Genomic DNA, 17,815 nt, shown 5'->3' with positions numbered 1-17,815 from the left:
GCGGCACAAAACGGGCCGAGCACACGCCATGAACTGGGCCTTCAGCAAGGCAAGGGAGTACTGCCGTGTTGGTGCCCTCGGAAGACTCCCTCTGCTGTACGCCGGGCCTCCCCATATTCTGACTGTTAAAAACATGTTAGGGGAGCCAGGTATGGTGGCGCACGCTTGTCATCCCAGCATTTGAGACACTGAGACAGGAGGATCGCAGTTTGCAGACAGCCTCAGGAACTTAGTGAGGCCCTTTGCAATGCAGTGAGACCCTGTTTCAAAATAAAGAATAAAAAAATAGGACCAGGGGTATAGTTCAGAGGTAGATGCCTCTGGGTTCCATCCCCAGTACTGAAAAAAAAAAAAATCCATAAGGAGCATCCGTGTGCATGGATCTTGGTGCAGATCTCCAAGGATATTCCAAATCTGGGAGTCAAAACATTTTCACAGAAGAAAGCAGCGGAGCCTGGTGAGGTGCATGGTGGACTGCAGGCTTCCAGGCGCAAGCCCGTGCGCTCTCCCAGGCTGCCAGCTCCACCTGGCAACTGAGAGATGATTTGAATTCAGGCCCCAAGGTCTATCCTGAGGAGCAGATGATTAAGTTCCTGCAAATGGCAGAGCGGCAGTGTGTGGCTCCGGGAACAGCCAGCGCAGGCGGCCGGCAGCATTGCTGATAACACTGTAGCGTTGTGGCAGGACCCTCCTGACCTGGGTACAGTCAGGTCAGCAAAACAGAGCCCTGGTGTTGGGCAGGAGGGGCAGCTCCCGCCCCCGCCCAAACTGGGCGAGCATGTCCCTGACCAGAGGCGGGATGAGGACCGCGGTGATCGGTCCCTGCTGTGACCCCGAGATGTGTGGGGTACTTCTAGATTCTTCTTGGTGTCTCAGGAACTCTTTATAGCTCAGGTGCTCGGTTTAGCATGGAGGCACGCCCTGGCTCTGCTCTGCTTTCCACTGGGACCCCCTGGCAGAGTCAGACGAACGCAGCAGGTAGTGCCCACGCCATCCTTCCCAGCCCCTGGGATGCACAGTCACAGGGAGGACCAGGGCCTCAGCCTGAGCCCAGGCCCAGACACCGCGGTCCTAGAACCTATCTGCCCGGACCCACAGCACAGGGATGTGCGGCTGATCACCCTGGGGAAACTCCTCTTTTTCGGCAATTCCTACAGAAGAAGGTCAGAGTCTGTCAAAAAAGTCACCTAGCCACATACGCAGATGCAAGGGACAGAAGGCTCCACGTTTAGGGAGTCCCTTGCAGCAGCCCCGGGTCCCGGATCTGGAACCTGGGAGCATGGCGCCTCACTCAGGGCAGCCGGGGTGGGGCACATGGAATGCACAGGGGCCTGAGGGGCAGGGGGCGGCCACAGGCGAACCCTAGGAGAGGGTCCTTGTGAGGCGAGATCACAAGAGTGGGATTAGGGTCCTTTGAGAAGATCCCAGAAAAACCCTCATCCCTCCGCCCTATGAAGCCACAGACGGAAGATGGCTATCTGTGAACCGGGACACCAGAGCCACCAGCACCAGACCACGCGGCGCCACAACTTCCAACTCCAGAACCTGACCACACAGCACCATAACTTCAACCTCCAGCCTCCTAACTCCTAGAGAGCAGCGACTGCTGTTCCTAAGCCGCTCCATTCATGGATCTTGTTGCAGCAGGCAGCAAGGACTGAGACATTGTGTGCACACGGGTATGTATATCATTGATGGATAAGTGGAAGGCAGGATGGGCGTGCACATACGTGCATGCGCATGCAATCCTGCACACATGTGCAGATCTTACCCAATAACATAATTACTGTAGCATGAATTACTTGTCAGGTCATATTAATCATTTTCAGAACATCTTAAATCTACTTCATAGAGATAGAGATACACTTTATATAAAACAAATGCGGCCATTTTAAGAGTCGTTCTGGCCAGGCATGGTGGCACACACCTGTAATCCCAGTACTCGGAAGGCTGCAGCAGGAGGATTGCAAGTTCCAGACCAGCCTCAGCAACTTAGTGGGACTCTATTTCAAAATAAAAAATAAAATAGGGCTGGAGGTATAGCTCGGAGGCAGAGTGACCTTCATTTCAATCCCCAGTAAAACACACACACACGAGTAGTTCTGTGTTTTACCCAGTGAATACATAATGAGCCCAGTTCCACCGATAAGAAATGGAGGCAGAAGCCTCTTCCCACGCAGAGCCTGAGCCCCTGCCTGGCGCCAGCCAAGTGCCGGTCTTCCTTCTGGGGATGAGGCTTCTCTTGATCTTCTCCTGACTCAGTGTAAATCAAGGCTCTGTCACGGTCTTGGGTCTGCAGCGTTCCCTCGAAGCTCATGTGTCGAAAGCGTGTCCCCATGCAGCCAGGCTCAGAGTCAAGCAGCAAGCCCACCTGTGTCTGGCTCTGCGTGCGGCGTGCCTTTGAGCATTTCTCACATTCTTACAACACCTGTTCTGATTCCTTTTTATCGCTGAGTAGTTTTCTATTGTGACAACACAAAACACATACAATATAGAAAGGCACTGTAAAATTGTGTCTGGATGCATTCACCAGCCAGTGGTCATGTGGGTTGTTGGCAGTTTTTAACTCTTTGAACAAGTCTTTGTGAAGCATGCATCTCCTTTTCTCTTGAGTAGGTATCTAGGAATATAATTTCTACACTGAGTCTACACTGAGTGCATGTTTACCTTCACAAGAAAATACCAAACTGTTTTCCCAAAGTCATGAGTCACTTACATTCCTACCAACAAGGTATCACAGTTCCCACAACTCTATGTTCCTGCCAACACTTGGTTTTTTCAAGGTTTAAATTGTCCATTTTAACAGATGTACAATGATATCTCATTTGTGTCGATCTATTTTCCCTGACTAATAATGATGTCAAACATATTCATATGCCTACTACATTTGTATTGCATTTTTATGACATATCTGTTCAGACAATAAATTTTGATTAAGCACAATTTATTAACTTTTAAAGTTTTTTCTGTCATATCTAAGATCTGTTTGCCTACTCCACTGCCACAAAGACTTTTTTCATGTGTTTTCTTCTAGGAATTCTGTTGCTTTAGTTTCTGTTTAGATCTATGATCTAAACAGCTGGTGTTACTGTGTGATGTGAGGTTGGGCTCTGTCATGGTCTTGGGTCTGCAGCATTCCCTCAAAGCTCATGTGTTGATAGGGTGTCCCCATGCAGCCAGGTCCAGAAGTGGGCATGGTTGGAGGAGGTGTGTCACTGGGGTGTGGCCTTGAGGACTCTATCTGTCCCTCAATGGCTCCTCAACCTCTCTGCTTCTGGCTGCCCTGAGCAGTTTTCCGCTGCCACGCCATGCCACCATGATGTTTCTGCTTTGGAGCCAGCAACTATGAACTGAACTTCTGAAACTGTACACCAAAACAAACCTTCCCTACTCTTAAGTTGTTCTTATCAGGTATTCTCATCATAGCAATGAAAAAGCTTACCGGTTAAAATTTATTATGTAATATCAATTTGAAAACTAAGCACAGATTCCCTGTTCAGTTTTCTTTATCTATCTTTGTGCTAATATCATACTGTCTTGTTTACTGTGGTTTCGTGGTAAATCTTAAAATCAGATAGTGTAAGTTCTCCAACTTACACAACAGAGAAATAACCCAAAAATTATTTCTCTGAGTTAGGTCCTTTGCATTTTAGAATCAGCTTGTCATTTCTACAATAAGTATTCTGGAGTTTGGGGGGATTATGTAGACTCTGTAGACCCATCGGGTTGAATTGAAAACACAACTTCTGAGTCTTCAGATCCATGAACATTGTCTATCTCTCCATCTATCTTGTTCTTTTCTAAGTTTCTCTCATTGTGTATTACAGTTATCAGTATAAACATCTTATACCTGTTTGTTCTCAAGTATTTCTTGTTTGAGATGTTATTGTAAATGAATTTGGTTTTGTTTAAAATTATTAATGCAGCTGGGCGTGGTGGCGCACACTTGTAATCCCCGCGCTTGGGAGATGGAGACAGGAGGATTGTGCTGGTCCGAAGCCAGCCTCGCTGGCTTTGGAGACCCTGTTTCCAAATAAAAATATAAAATAGGTCTGGGAGTGTAGCCCGGAGGTAGAAGGGTTTCCAGGAACCCCAGTACCACCAAATAAATAAATAATTAATTAAATAAATTATTAATGCAATCTTCCTGGCTATTACTAAGTAAATGATGACTGACGCCATCTGAGTCACATTTTTTTGTTTTTTTGTTTTTTTATTTGTTGTCCTGGGAATGAAATCCAGAGGCTTTCTACCTTTGGGCTACACTCCCAGACTTTTTATATTTTATTTGAAAACAGGGTCTCACTAAGTAGCTGAGGCTGGCTTCAAACCTACATGATCTTTTTATCTCAGCCTCCCAAGTACTGGGATTACAAGCGTGCGCCACCATGCCCGGCTCATCTGAGTCACATTTTGACATAGGTATTAGGCTTTTCCAATGACCTTTCAATGGGAAGGGTGATTACCCAGTCCTCAGGGCAGCAAGAGCACAGCAGGACGTCTGTCAGGTGGACACCCACACAGCTTAAACCAGAGTCTGCATGCCCACACCTCAGCACACACTGAGTTCTGCCCGCCTGCCCCCTGCCGCATCTCCCCACTGTGTCGGGCCACTCCTCAGCTGCACACCCACCTCCATCCCTCTCCCACCCACGCCGTGACCACTGCTTCAGCTGTCAAAGCTCCAGACTCCATCTCCTACGACCCCCAACCCTGGTCACATCCTTAGGCAGCCTATTTGCCTTACAGGAAAAGGATCTGTGTTCACACCAAAGATATTGTTCATGGTACTAACCCTCTCAGCTTCCTATGAACTCACAGTAGTTACATCCAATTTTTCTTGACCTTTTCACACTGTCTAGCAATTCTATGTACTCAGTAACCCTGGAATGGGCTAAAACCACACTGTAACCAGAAGCCCATTCATCAAAGTCCTCACACGTCCTACAAAGACCAGCTTGAATGAGGCCACTTCAGAATTTGTGTTATCAACTAATGCTCCCGGATGTCCTGGCTGCAACTGTGCCATTTGCCATTGGCCCTGGGGGTTTCAACATCTTAACAGCGAGTGTGACCACACACAGGGTGTGGCTGCCCAAGAGGCAGCCTGGAGCAGGTATGGAGGCAAGGACTCTCCTTGAAGCGAGGACACTTTGAGAGAGTGATAGGAGACAATTCTACAGAGCTGAGATGGGTCCTCCGTGCAGCGGGGTACGGGGCTCCTGAGCCCCCTGCTGGGTGGGAGCACTCTCACCCCATCCTCCCAGGAAACAGCTGGGCCTGGGAACTAACCCCAGAATTAAACTCCCGGGTCCCTTGCAGGGTGCCCCGCCCCACACAGGCATTTGTCCAGTGCCAGGGGGCGGCTCCCACAAGGTGGCCCCACGGAGGGAGAGCCCGCGGGGCCCTGGAGTTGGCATGCGAGCTGGGCCTCTCTAACTTCCCTCCTGCTGTGGCTGTCCAGCAGCGAGCTGGGCCTAGACTTCAATGACAAATCCACCTCTTCTTCCAGGCTTCCCAGCAGAGCTCAGGACCCACCAACTCCGTGCCAGTCACGATTTGCCCAGACAGGTGGCTCTTATGGAGCTCCGTGTCTGAACACCCTGCGCTCTCCGGGGCTCGCCAGCTCCTCACTCTCATTCTTCAAAAGTTAAACTTTCCAACTGGCCAGGCAGCACATCTGGCTATCTCGGTAGTTTGTTTTAATTGGGAAACAATAGAGAAATGAGGTTCATTTGTATTCATGGCATCATTAATTTAATATGAAAAGAGAAGAAGAGGGAGAATACACAGCCCACACATGCAAATCTGGTGGGATTTATTACTCCTCATGATGAAGAACTTTTAATTAGGAATCGACTAGGCTATTTTAAGGCAGGAGTGGGCTGGGACACGGTGGCTATGTCGTCCACATAACAATCTCGAAAAGGTGCAACTTGAGGAAGGAAATACATCAAGGAAATTAACAGAAGTTGTCTCTGGGAGCCACGTTATGGATGGTTCGCTTCTACTTTTCTTCTTTCTATGTTTCTGTGCCTTGCAAGCCTTCTATAATGAGCATTTTTCAGTTCCATAATAAAAGCGTGTTTCAAAATAGAGAAAGTCAAAGTTGAAGTCTATTCATTAAAATATCTTGTGCCCAGTTAAGGCAGACTTCCCATCCTGTGCCCACTCCCCAGGGACGCCCTCCAAGGCAGGAGTGCATCCCGCCTGGGACCGCGAGTGCTCACTTGAGATGTGTGCCCATGTAGGAAGTCCGATCCCCTCGTGCCAACATGGAGCAGCAGCTCCTGGCTCAGTAGAGACGGGCCCTGAAGCTCAGCCTGGCTCCGGCAGGACCGGAGGACCTCCTGGATGGACTGCACCTGGCCTCCCTGGGACCGCAACGCCTCACCCACGACACAGAGGTCGAGAGGGGCGAAGGGTCCTTCCCACGCCAATACCCCGCCAGGTGGAGTGTAAGGCGGACTGTCCAAGCTTGACCCCAGCTACCCTCGTGGCCTCATGCCAACAGGCTCCGGAGCCTCGCTTCCCAGACAGAGCCAAGGAGGGGGATACAGGAGAGGCAGCCCTGCATAGATGGCCGCAGGCCCAGGGAGCACGTGGCCATCGACACGCGGCTATGTCCTCACAGGGTGCTCGGAGGGCAGAAAGGCCCTGGGCCGCCTGCTCGTGCCTCTGAAAGCCCTCACCATCAGAGGAACAACAGCTCCTTGTGTAGGGGAGGCTTCGCTCAGGTTTATTTCCAGATTTTTAAGGGTATAATTGACAAATGAAAACTGCTTCTATTCAAAGAAATGCTTTAGCACACTTAACATGTCAGGGTGGTCACCACAGAGCTCAGTGGCTCACCCATCACATCACACAGTCCCGGTTCTGTGTGTGATAAGGACATTCAGATGAGCTTCGAGCCCACCCCACGCGAGCCCTGCCTGCCGTGAGCAGCCTGAACAGTGGTCTCCAGAGCTGTCCACCGTGAGCAGCTAGCTCCCCAGCCCACCTTGCCGCTCGCTGCCTCCCAGCCAACTAAGCCAGCTTCACACTGAAGGCTTTTCTTCCCGCACCTGTCGTTGTTCGCAAGCATAGCGTCCTCCAGGCCCACCACGCTGGCACAAGTGGCCGGCCCTCTTCTTGAGGCTGTGGTGTCCCGCTGCACACACCGGCCAGATCTCCTGTTCCTCATCTGTTAACAAGCTGCTGGCTTCCTGGAGTTTTCCTGGTGCCTAGAGCATGCCGACACTCCGTCCAGTTTCAATCTGCAGAAACATGGTTTCTCAGCTACTCCTGGGCTTGTTGCAGGGACTGAGAAAATTCCCCGGAGCCAGCAGGCTCCAGGGGACAGTTCCCTCACAGGACAGGAGGCCGGGAGACAAGCAGAAGTAACGGAATCTCATGGCGGGCAGCTGTGCACTTGGGGAGTACTGAGGGAGGTTCCATCAGCGCTGGTCTGGGATTTCTCCCAAACCAGAACAGACTGCCTGAGAGCAGGTCCGCCCTGCCTCGGTGCCCGCGGGCACAGCTTCGGGATGGGGCATGCCAGACTGCACGCCTGCTTAGTCCACAGTGGGGCTCTCCTCCAGGACAGACAGCAAGCACTTTCCAAGGGCCCTACTACTTCTGGAGGAGAAGCTCCAGCCCTCCTTTCCAAGGCGTGATCTTTATGTAAACAACGTGGTTAATTAGACAACTCGTTGGGTTATCTGAGACGCATTCTGCTTTAAACGAACAAGTAATCACAGTCTACAAATTGCAGTATTTGTAACATGTCAACTAATTTTTCCATCAAATTTTTGAAAACTGGGTTCACATAATTTATGGTCGTGCCTCTTTTTTAATTTTGTTCACAAATAAGCAATCGTATCTTCACTCCTGTCTGACAGATCGCGAAGGTGACGAGAGCCGGAAAGCGTGGGAACTGCTCCTCCGTTTCAGGAAGGATCTAGAAGCAAATGGCGCCGTTGATGGCTTCCGGTTGTTCCGCGGGGCTGTTTAGAAGCTCCCGGCCACACACGTTCACCCCAACCCACAGAGGGCCCTCCTGAGAGTACGGAGCTGGTCCGTGAAAAGCACCAGGATTGCCTGGGGAACAATGGGACCCAGGTGGCCGAGGTGGGGAAGAGGAGCCGGAATGCAGGTCCGTCCCTAGCACTGGGCTCAGGTGGACAAGTTGTCGTGGTTGGCTCCCCGGCAGGCGGCTGGTGTACTGCGCACTCCCAGCCTGCATCCCTGTCCTGTTGGAGAGAGAATCCAACCAGCAGAACCAGAACCCAGACCTAGACCGAGCGCGGCCTCTGGCTTCACAGGAGCTGGCAAGAGGCACCGTCTCTGCCTGGCACTCGCGGGACCCGGCTATTTGCATAGATGGCAAGAAGGTAAATTCCAGCCGATGGCCAGCCTTCAGCAAATGCCCTTCTCAAATATCTATGGTGACGTGGGGCAAACGTCAGCACCCAACCTCGCTGGAGTGCAGCAAGGCAAAAGCCGGCAGGCAGAGCATCCGAGAGCCCGAGCTCCAGGCCTGAATGTCCCTCCCCCACAGAGACCCCTCCACAGTCCCAGGAGCCCCCAGCACCACGCAGTGTGCGGAGAAGCGGGGGCCAGCCAGGCTCACCCACCCCAGGACCTGACGTGGCTCCTGAGTGCCGGGCCCGGGTGGGTCTGCACCCACAGCCTCCCTCCCAGGTCCACTGTGCAGGCACACCGTCCCACCTCTCAGATCCCACCTAATCCTGCCCCTTCCTCCCAGAGCCCAGAGTGGGGCATGAAGCCGCTGTCAGTGTCAAGAGAGCGGAGCGGGTCTCCCACAGCTGGGTGGCCCGGGCGGGTGTCCATCTGAGCTGGCCAGCCCACCACCCCGCCCCTCCAGGGGACCATCTGGGTGACTGTTTGGGCTCGTCCTCTCTGCGTCTCTCTGGAGCTCTGGGGTGGGGCGGCCCACCAGCCTGTGGGGCTAAGCAGTGGGGGGGGGGCCTGGAGTCTGACCCCTCACCCCAGCCCAAGTGGGGCCCACCGAGGTAACGGCAGTGTGGGCCGCAAGGGCACTGCTAACTGCAGAGCCCCAGGCAACGGCTCTCGTGCCAGACATCCTTGTAATTAGGAGCTCTGGAACATAAATTAATTGAAACGTGATTTGTCAGGAGCTGAGCTCGCTTTCGCCTGGAAGTTCTGCCCCCAAATAAGAGGTGTGCACCCCAGCATTCCGTCAATCCTGAGCGTGTGGCTACGAGGCCGAGCCACTTTCCCGAGCCATGGGGTGGGGTCCTCGGAGCACAGGGTCCCAGCCAAGTGCCCCGTGGGGACGCCAGGCCCGCGTTTCACCTGGACCCAGGCTCACCCTGCTGGACACAGGCATGGCTGCCAGCACATTCTGTCAGCTCCACCCGCAACATCACAAGCCAAGCAAAAAGTGTGGGGCACGAGGGAAGGAGGTGCTCGCTGGTCCTAGGTCTCTGGTGGAGCCTTGGGGACAGCCTAGGCAGAGCCTGAACTGCTGGTTCCACCCCGTCCCACACTCAGGCCGGGACACTGCCCTTAGTGAGCAAGGCCATGCGTGTAAAGGACCATTGGGTTAGGCACAGTTAAGCTCCAGGCACCGGCGCAGTGCTCGTGGCAGATAATAGCTCGTATTTGAGAGACAGTGGCGCCCGAGTCTATGTATTTACTTAATTTTAAGTTAGGCCCCAAAATCCCTAAATCAACAGCGGGTTCTATAAATTGTTGCATTAGAAGAAAATCAAACCCTGATAGATGGGTGGGTGGGAGGGACCAGCCTGCTGGTGAAAGGCGGAGTCACAGCACCACCTGCAGGGCCCAGGCGGCAACGCTGCGGGCTGCAGAGGCTCCGGCTCCTCCCGGGGGCTCCCCACAACCCCCCAGGAGGAAAAGGAGCCCGCCGAAGCAAAGGAGCCCCGGGGGCTGCCGCCACGCCAGACCCGCGAGCGGGAAGGGAGCAAGTCATCAGGGTTGTTTTCAAGGCAATCATCCAAGCCTCTAGGTTTAGCAGAGTTTGGCCTCGATTGCCCTCAGGAAGAGCTCAAGTGTGCACCTGCACTTCACACACAGGTACCTGATGTGGGTCACCAGAGCCAGGGGAGACCAGTGCTTTCCCAGGAGGCCCCGGGCCAAGGACGCCACCCTGAGGTCCTGCAGGCTCACGGGCCCTCCGCCCGCGCCTCCGAGCAGCAGCGCCTCCCTGCAGTGGGCAGACCACACACACACACACACACACACACACACACACTGCCTGACACCAAGGACAAGTGCCATCAGCGGCTCTGCACCGCCTCCACTGACGGCCACCTGAATCCACGCAGGCCTTGCTCACACCACGAGCAGGCTCAGTTCCCGGCACCGCCACCGGCAGTCTCCAGTCCTGTGCTCCGCCCAGCTCCTCATGTGGTACACCCAGATTTATACAGCTGCTCCCTGGTGACCACCTCCCCGTGGGCAGCTAGATGCAGCCTGACTAGCCCCCCCGCTGACCGTGCAGACCACCTCTCAGCACGTGAACTCTGTGTGCTCGACCTACGAGCCTCTAGCTGAACTGCCTGTGGTAGATGTGTTTGGACAGCGCCTGGACCCTTGATGGTGTTGGCCCAGGAGCGTCCCCAGCCAGTACCTTGACCTCTGTGCACGGCCTCCAGGGGCGCTGTGTACTGCAGGTGCTGGGCGGTAAAATCTTATTCCCGGCCTGCATCTCCTGATCACCGAAGGGGCAGGCTGCATCCTGACTGGAGGGTGCTCTTCCCTCACCAGTCCTTGGCCTCTCTCTTCTCCCCCCTTCTTGACCCCTCCACCAAGCAGTGGGTCCTGGGCACTGATCTGGGAGGCTCAGGGACGCTGTGGGACACCCTCAGGACCCATGAGGTGGCCTGGACATGGGGCCCATGAAAGGTTTGAGAAGAAGGGTGTGCCAGTCAGCCTCGGGTTACTATACCCAAATACCCGAGGGGACTAACTTACAAAGAGGAAAGGTTTCTTTGACTGGCCGTGTGGAGGCATAGTGTAGGCTGCTCACCACACAGTGCAGGGCACGTGGCAGTGGCAGGGTGCATGTGAGGAGTAAACAGGGAGCCACACCTCTATCCAGGAGCTGAGAAGGTGGCCAAACTCAGATCTCACGGCAGTCCTCCCAAGAGAAACACCAGAGCACCTGAGAGGGAGCCCGCCCCAAAGGCTCCAGGGCGGCCCCACAGTACCCTGGGACCCTGCCTTTGACTCTGTGGCCTGGGTATCACTTGTCCATCTATAACAGGAAGACGTAAGCAGCTACAGGAATCCTTCCTTCCTCCACCCGTTTCCCAAAACTCAATGCCAGCCCCTCTGCTCATCTGTTTCGGTAAACCGCCCTTTGTATGCTTGCGTGAAATCACATTGGCTGTAGATAACGCGGTTTTATAGCGAAAGTGCTCTGCCGGGCCCTCACGGGTGAGTCAGATGTTGGCCATCCACACTCGGGCATTTCCCACCCAATTCCCCACCCATCCCTCCATCCATCCCAGCCTTCCACCCATCATCCACCCCACCCTCATCCCTCCATCACCCACTCACCCACATACCCATCCATCTACCTGCCCATCCACACATCTTTCCAACCACCTCCCATTCCCCAATTTCCCCATCTGCCCATCTCTTCATTATCCATCTCCCCACCCATCCCTCCATCCGCCCATCCCCCCACCCATCCCCCCATCCATCTATTCATCCATCTATTCATCCCTCCATCCGCCCATCCACACACCTTTCCGTGCATTGCTTTCACGAAGGTGCGAGTTGACAATTACTACTTCCACGGAACACCCTAAGTGGGTTTGTTTGGAATAGCAACCCCAGAACTCAGGACTACCCCATCGTCATGGTCTTGCCATGAGCAGCTGGAGCTCGGGGCCCATAGTCAGGCAGACACAAATTCAGATCCTCACTTGACCATTACAGTGATGGCTTTGGGCAACTGACCAAACTCGTTGAGCCCCAAGTCCTGACCTCTCACTGGGGGCGTGGTAAGGCCCACTTCTGAGCACTGTGGGGAGAATCCCAGGAGGTGTCATGGGTGTGGGGCTGGGCCTGGAGGGTAGGGGTGCCTCCTGAGGAGTCACGCTCCTTCCGGTGTCCCTGGCACCCTCATCCTGGCCATGCTTCTTGGCCACCAAGGGAGACCTCGTGAGGGTAGCTGGACAGGAGGAGGCGGCCACCGCTCCACACTCGTGGACAGGAGGAAGCGTCCACCATCTCATACTCGTGGACAGGAGGAGGCAGCCACCCTCCCTCACTCGGCCTGAGCTTGGTGCTGGAAACCTTCTGCCCCACGCTGGCCTGCTGTGTTCCCAAGGGCCCAGAAGGCAGAGAGACGAAGGCTACAGCAGAGGAGGCTCTCTGGGGCCACACACACTGCTCAGGGAGGCTCCCGGAGCCCAGAGACAGGACTGAAGACCAGACATCCAGGCCCCAGGTGGGCCAGCGTGTGCAGGGGTGGGTGTCGGGGTATCAGGAAAAGGCTCCGATCCTGCCCACCCTCTGGCACCCTCTGGTGGAGGCAGCCACTCCTCAGAACTGCCGCCCAACCCAGCATCTGTCTACCCTTCACATTCATCAGGAAGTGGGAAGCTGCCACCTGGGGGCACCGGCACCTGGAGGCCGAGGTGGGCTCTGATGGACAGCGCCCTCTGCTTCCGCCAGAGGAACACAGAAAAGCCGGCCACACTCTACCTCGGCCGCCTGTACCCCAGTGGCCGGCCCTGAGCCCAGCCTGGGGTCTGTGAGCCAGGAGCTGGGACCGGAGCTCACACAGGCTCAGCAGCCTGGGTGCCGCACACCCTGCGCTGAGGGACGGAGGACCCTGCTCTGAACCCAGAACCAGGCGCAGCACACAGGTCCTGCCTCCCCGCTGGCGGCAGCCTCCTCGCATCCCTGGGGAGGGGAGAAGACTGCACAAGGACAGTGCCCCAGCCCAGGCCAGGCTTTACCTGCGCTCGCTACCCCAGCCAACGCAGACTGCTCCCCAGCCCTGGGCAGGGATGCTGGCATCCTCCTGTGGGAGGGCCCAACATGCAGCGAGGCCTGTTTATAAACCCACACCTACGAGGGGCATGTGGTGCACGCCTGTGGTCCTGGCTGCTCAGGAGGCTGAGGCAGGAGGATCGCCAGAGCCCAGGAGTTTGAGGCCAACTTGGGCAATATAGCAAGGCCCCCTCTTAAAAAAAATAAACAGAAAAGACAACGGTCACTCGGGATGTTCCCCACCCACTCTCTGGGGCGGGTGGGCAGGTGGCCGTTCCCTCTCAGAAGCTCCAGCACCCGGCCTGGGTCTGCCTGCAGGGTGAATGAATGGCTCCGTGGCATCTACACTCAGGCTGGAGTCTGGTTTGCTTCCTGAAGAAGGGTGGGGGAGAGGGCCGGGGCAGAGCTGAGCCACCGGCTGGCCCTGGCGTCTGGCCATTTGTGCCCAGCCCGCCCCACCCTAAGGGCCTGAGCTCCCACCGAGCTCTGTGCCCCCCAGGTCCTGAGAGCTGCCGCCTGTCTATAGAGGGGCCTGATGCTGGGGGTCTGGGCCATTCCCTCCCACTCCCACAGGCGGACGGAGCTGCAAAGAGAAATCACGCTCTGGGCTAGGCTGGGAGTTGAGCTTCTTCATAGACAGAAAATGTAAGAAGATTCAAATAAATTCTCTGTAGGTAATAAACGGAGCCATTGGGAAAAACAAAAGGAATTTGCTCCCCAAGACGGATGGCATCTCGTGTTCAACCTGGGGAGCGGGCTCCCCATCTCATAGTGTCAGGGTGCACAGTGGCCCCCAGCCCCATCGCTCAGTGCCCCACTGCAGGGTGGGCCTAGGAGGGGCTGAGCTTGTCCCGCAGGGCCCCCCAGAAGGCAGAGAGGACGTGCCCCCACTGTGGCTCCGACCCCACGTCCCGCAGGGGTGTGGCATGTCCCGAGTGTCTGTGATGGGCACAGATGGCAGGACAGGCAGCTCACTTGGGTGACAGGCAGCTCCTGGATGTTCTGGGCACCTGCTGAAGGCCCATGTCCTGCCCCCGGGGTCATCTGCCAGGCTGACCCTTCTCACAGAGGTCTGGCAGGCAGGTCCTCAGGGAGCCCTCACAGCTGGACCAGGCCTCGGTGGCCTCGGGAGTCTGGTCAGCCTGGGGCCCCTCCTCAGAGCAGGAGACCGCTCCCACATGGTGGTGTTGAGGAGTGCCATGCTGCTGGGCCCCACAGTTAACCCCGAGGCCTGAGGCTTCTAATAATTGGGAAGCTAGCAGCTGGGGGCTGTGCCCTGGGCTCAGGCCTTCACATGGGTGAGGGGCTGTGGGAAAAATCCTTCCAGAGAGGGACAGGGGACACAGCCCTGGTAACCCTGAGCTGCCCTGACTCTGGGGGACAGCGGGCAGCCTGGTGCCAGCCCACCACCAGTACCTCTCCCCGCAGCTCAACAGGGGGCAGAGCTCCTGCCCAGCTGGCTGCCTCCTCCAGTGGCCAGGGACAGGCCCGAGACCCCGCTCCTTTCTGCAGCTGCCTCGTCAAGTGGCCAGGGACAGCCCCAAGACCCTTGCCCCTTTCTACAGCTGCCACCTGGTCTGGGCACACAGGAAGGACCCCGCCAGCGCTCACAGGCTGGTTTCTGGGGATGGAGGCTAAAGGTGCCCTCTGGGACCCCACTCTGCCCAGCGGGAGGGCAGTGGGCAGGGGCTGGGGGTCTCGGGCCCTAGGCCTTAGCCAGTGTTTTCTGTAATCCAGGGAAGGTGGACTGGACACAGCACCAAGGAAGGGGGTGGGCGGGAAGGGGCGCCCTGAGGCCCCCGCCCCACATCCCTGTGACTGGGCCTGTCTCCCAGGGCAGACAGCTCGAGCGTCTGCTGCCCACCTGTAACATCAACATAAGACGCAGGATCAGGACCGTGGAGCCTGGTCGGACACCTCCACACAATTCATCTAGATCTCTAGTGGCTCAAAACCTTTCTCATTTTCCTATTTATTAAGAAACCCAATGGGAGAAGATCTTTACCAGCCACCACTCGGACAGAGGGCTAATATCCAGAATATACAAAGGGCTCAAAAGACTCTACACTAGCAAAACAAACAACCCAATCAAGAAATGGGCCACTGAATTGAACAGACACTTCACAAAAGAAGAGATACAAATGGCCAATAGATACATGAAAAGATGTTCAACATCACTGGCCATCAAGGAGATGCAAATCAAAACTACGCTGAGATTCCATCTAACCCCAATCAGAGTGGCAAGCATAAAGAAGTCAAATAACAACAAATGCTGGCAAGGATGTGGGGAAAGAGGAACTCTTTTACACCGTTGGTGGGAGTGCAAAGTAGTTCAGCCACTTTGGAGATCAGTATGGAGATTCCTTAGAAAATTGGGAACAGATCCACCATATGATCCGGCTCTACCACTCCTGCATATCTTTCCAAAGGGGTTGAAATCAGAGAACTACAGTAGCATATGCATATCTGTGTTCATAGCAGCACAATTTGTAATAGCCAAAATTTGGAACCAACCTAAATCTCCATCAACAGATGAATGGATTGCAAAATTATGGGAAATACACACATTGGAATTCTACTCAGAAATAAAGAAGAACAAAATCAGGTCATTCACAAGAAGATGGAAAGACCCAGAGAACATTACGTTAAGTGAGATCAGCCAAGCACAGAAAGAGAAGGGACATATGTTTTCTCTAATATGCTCAAACTCGGGAGGGTTGGGGATACCAGAGGGACTGCAGATAATGGAGGGGAAACTTCAGCAAAGCTGAAAGGGAAGGGTAGGAGAGGAAGAAGTCTGAGGTTGATTAATGGAGGAGCTACATCCGAATATGTGTATAAGTGTGAATGTAGCACGGTCAGCCTGGACACTCAGTGTTGGGAGTGGGGTAAAGGGGAAGTGGGGGAGAGGGCACCAAGCGCAGTCTGAATGTATGCCATTGTCGATATGGTAGAAAGAAAGAAAGAAAGAAAGAAAGAAAGAAAGAAAGAAAGAAAGAAAGAAAGAGAGAGAGAGAGAGAGAGAGAAGGAAAGAAACAAACCCCTAGTCCGAGCAGCTCACCGCTAGCCACGTGGCCAGGCCGAGGGCATATTTTCTGTTTGTAGCTCACACAGGAGGGGAGCCTCCACCCCCAGACCCGGCCTCAGCCAACCAATCAGCAGGCAGCCAAGCACCGCTCAGCCTCCTTCCCCTGGACTGAGGGAGGGACGGCACAGGGCCTCCCGCCGAGTCGAAGCCCAGGGCTCTCTGAGCGCTGGCCCTGTCCCGCCCAGGACAGCACCTCCATCAACCCCAAGTCTCTTCAGGTGCGAGCAGTCTGACACGAACCCCAACCTATCTGACCCCCGCATGGCTCTGCCAGCCGGGCCGTGGCCCATCCCCCCATCTTACAGCCCGTGAGATGGAGCGGTTCAGTCTTGCCAAAGCCACACTGCTCCTCAGTGATGGTCGGCTCCAGAGCAGCCCTTGGTGTGCAGCCACACAGCCAGCAGCTCAGCCAGGGGTGACGGCAGAGGGTGCCGTAGGGCTGCGTAGGCCAAGGGCCAGCACAGGGCACTCGGGACAGGAGTGGCCCCGCCCCAGTGCTGCCCTGTAGCATGGCATTTGGAATGTCCTGCAGGAGACAGAGCCAGTCTGGCATGGGGTCTGGGAGCTCTGGACAGCACTAACTCAATGTAGAGACCCAGGAGGCTCCACAGCCCCAGGGTGAGCAGAGGGGCTCGGGCAGGGACAAGGTGGCAGGTGACCAAAGTCTCTGAGACACCCCCTGGTGGCAGCAGGCAGAGAACATGCTCGGAGCTGCCTTCTCTGAGCAGCCGCAGGACAGCCCCGGGCTCAGGCAGAAAACTCGGCTTTGGAGTTTTAATAAATTGAAAAGAAAACTTTAAGCTCCAGCCCCTTGGGTAAACTTTTCCTGGGAATTAATTTCTAAGATAAATTGTTTTGGAATCGTTCGGTCCATCTCTTCTAAGCCCCAATGTTTTTCTGATTAGACATTTTCATCTAAATAGGCCTGGCGTCTGAAGGGCACCTCAGTGCGGCAGTATTGACACCTGCCAGGCCTTTGGTTTATGGGGAAAGTATGAATTCCTGGCCGATGGCTTTGCTCAAATTGAGCTGTGCTCTCCACAAAATGAGACACGGCGCTGCTAAGCGGAAGCCTTCCCCCATCCCCCAGGTCTCTGTCAGCCTCTGCTGAGGGGCCTGGGCGGGGAGGGGACCCTGGAGATAAGGGATCTGCTCAAGGGGAGATACACAGCCGGGGGCACAGGAAAACGGGGTTTCGTGGGCGTACGAGCACCTGCCCCAAAGCAAGGCAGATCTCAGACCCCGCTTCAGCCTGCAGCAACTCCTGCGGCCCACCAGGACAGGGGCCATGCTGGGGATGTGGGGGGATGCTGGGGTCATGGGGGCCCCCGCCACCCAGGCTTTGCACTCTGAGCTTTGTCTCCAAGGTGAGGAGAAGCCAACGAAGAGAAATGTAGGGGTCGGCCGCGTTCCCCGTAGAGCCAGGCCAGCTCACCTGTGCCGGCAAGCTGGGCCTGTGGACAGGGCCCCTGGGGTCTGGCAGAGCTGGCCCCACCTGCAACAGCTGCATGCACCTGGGAGAGCCGGGCTGCCTGCTGGGCCCCCATGGTCTGCAGGAGCAGGCGCACCATGCCAGGCCTTCCCAAGAGCCCGTGGGTCACCGCCCTCCAGCAGGTGGCTCCCAGATCATCTCCTAGGAAGGGAGTCAGTGTGTTCCCGCCTGAATAGGCCCAGCTCAAGGCTCCTGCTGGCTTCGGATTTGTGTTTAAAGACACACGCACCATAAAGAA

The sequence above is a fragment of the Muscardinus avellanarius genome, assembly GCF_963383645.1.
Source record: "Muscardinus avellanarius genome assembly, chromosome: 11".
NCBI classification, from domain to species: domain Eukaryota; kingdom Metazoa; phylum Chordata; class Mammalia; order Rodentia; family Gliridae; genus Muscardinus; species Muscardinus avellanarius.
This window is presented reverse-complemented; position numbering follows the sequence as displayed.